Below are 2,601 nucleotides of genomic sequence, written 5' to 3'. Positions count from 1 at the left end.
GACAAAATGTTAATATTCTTTCAGAACATAATGTATTTGCAAAGTGTGGAAGCACTTTCCATTATCCTTATACACAGGAGACCTAGGTAATAGCCTTATGTAGATAATTTTACCTCAATAGAAATAATATAACCATAGACATTGATGATAAGAAAAGCTCAAGAAGTACTTTAGGCCATTAGCCTGAAAAATTGCTGCATATCTTAAACTTCTTGTGTCTGATCTAATTTGTCTGACTTTAATGGTTCCACTTTTAACAATTTCCAAAGAAAAGTTTTTGAATTTTTAATTGAGATATTTCTTATTTTACCTAAGGTAATAATCAGAAACTATATGATAGAAATTAGAAGCAATAGAATCTGTTAGGTGGCTGGCTTCAAGCTATTTGCTTTCTCTTCTAAACATTAGGTTTAGTCTCATATTATCAAGGATGTAACACCAACCAGCTGACCAAGTGGTCCTTTATGCATGCAGCCATACTTCCCTCGTCAATGTTAAAGAGATGGAGACACCTGTTTATGTGCCCAACACTCTAAGAGCCACGTCTGATTTCAATTAAAAGCAGATTTGGTTTCTATACCAATGTTTAACCGATGTTTCCATGGAAAGTCCCTAATGCTTGTTTCCTTTTTTAAAAAAATCTTTTAATTTTGAAATAATTATAGATTCACAGGGAGTTGCAGATAGTATGGACGGGTCCCAACGCCCCCTTCCTGCAGTTTCCTCAATGACTACACCTCAATGACTACACTAACAATAGCACATGTCAAAACCGGGAATTTGACACTGGTACAATGTTGCCATTTTATCACATATGAGTGCGATGTCCTTTTATCAGCATTGTGGATTTGTGTAAAAACCATCACAAGCAAGATAGAGGACTATCCCATCATCACAATAATCTCCTTTATGCTACCTCTTTATAGTGTTCATCCTCCTACTCCCCACAATCTCTAACCCTTGAGAACCACTAATTTGTTTTCCATATATATAACTTTTGTCATTTCTAGAATGTGTTATAAATGGAATCAATCACTCACCATACATCGTGGTTTAATGGAAAGTCCCTAGTTCCCGCTTCTCCCATTTTTATTTTTTTATTTTTTTCTTTAAAAGCAATTTATTTCTGATTACAAAATACAGGTGAGGAGCACGGGCGATGCCTGTAACTCCTTGGCTGTGCATCTTCCCAGTTTATTTCTGCTTCTAGAAATACCCTGTGTACAACAGCAAGCTCATGCTGTCCCCAAGTGCTTGCACATTCTAACAGCTGCAGAGTATATGACCAGGTGGAAAGTCCAACAGACGCCCCACTCAATCAGTCTTCTGGCTCCCTTTCGCTAATAGTAACTGGTTGCTCTTCCTATTGGTCATAGATAAATGACACCTGCACAATTCTCCGAGTGCTTTCAAGCAACTTCGGGAGGCAGTGACTAAGACCCTTTCCTTGCTCCCAGCTTCCTATGTCCCAGGCTGCCTGTGGCACCTGGACTGCTGCTGCCCCTGGGTCCCGTACATTCCAGGGCGACGATGGAGGAAGGGCAGGCCACGCATGAGGAATTAACAGTCTTTATTGGGCTCAGACCAGGAGTCCGTGGGTCTTGAGGACCTCTGTGTATTTGCCCGTTTTCTTCTCCACGTTCTTCTCAGCCTGTTTCCGTAGCCTCATGAGCTGTTTCTTCTTCCGGTAGTGGATCTTGGCTTTCTCTTTCCTCTTCTCCTCCAGGGTGGCCGTCACTGCCTGGTACTTCCAGCCAACCTCGTGAGCCAGTCGCCCCAGATAGGCAAACTTTCTTGTAGGTTTCAGACGCACAACCTTGAGGGCAGCAGGAACCACCATCCGCTTTTTCTTGTCGTAGGGCGGTGGGATGCCGTCAAACACCTTGAGGCGGTCCAGAGAAGCCTGGCCTCGCTTGGTCTTGTGGGTCAGCATACCTCGCACGGTCCGCCAGAAGATGCGGCTGGGGGGCCCGGAAGTGGTGGGGGCCCGGAAGTGGTAGGGGCCTCGGGAACGGTTGGTGTTCATCCGCTTGTGGAGGAAAGCCAGGTACTTCAATTTGTTTCCGTAGAAATTGCCAGAAATGTTGATGCCTTCGCAGCGTATGACCACCACCTTCCGGCCCAGCAGCACCTATTTAGCCACGATGGCCGCCAGGCGGCCCAGGAGATGGCCTCGACCATCAAGCACCAGGACCTGCACGTCCGCCATCTTCGGCAGCCGCTTGGGAAAAAGCGCGTGTTCCATTTTTAAAGCTATGTCTCACGTCTTCTCCATTTCACCCCAGGTACAGCTATTTTTAGCTCTGGCATTTTATAATATTAGCCAAAGAATCAAGTTCAAAAAAGTAAAATGACCTAGTCACTTTGCTAATTGATAGAAAAATTTTTTTGTGGACAAAAAACCCATTAACCTATTATAAATACATATATTATTGCTGTATTTCATTTCTATGGAGAGTTGGGCTGTCTTCTTTCCAAGAACATGCCTCACTCATGACTGTATCTTCATACCTAACAGTGTTTGACATCTATCAGGTATTTAATAAATTTAGGGGGGAGGAAAAACGAATAAAGACCTTTCTACTTCTATTCAGGGCAAAG

General features: G+C 43.3%; 1 pseudogene; it reads right to left on the bottom strand.

The window, feature by feature from the left end:
* Window positions 1-1,555: 1,555 nt before the first annotated feature.
* LOC129022598 (large ribosomal subunit protein uL13-like) lies at window positions 1,556-2,213 on the bottom strand (annotated as a pseudogene).
* Window positions 2,214-2,601: the final 388 nt, after the last annotated feature.

The sequence above is a fragment of the Pongo pygmaeus genome, chromosome 22 (assembly GCF_028885625.2).
Source record: "Pongo pygmaeus isolate AG05252 chromosome 22, NHGRI_mPonPyg2-v2.0_pri, whole genome shotgun sequence".
NCBI classification, from domain to species: domain Eukaryota; kingdom Metazoa; phylum Chordata; class Mammalia; order Primates; family Hominidae; genus Pongo; species Pongo pygmaeus.
Note: the sequence above shows the minus strand (reverse complement) of the source record. Positions and strands in the feature narration are given on the sequence as shown.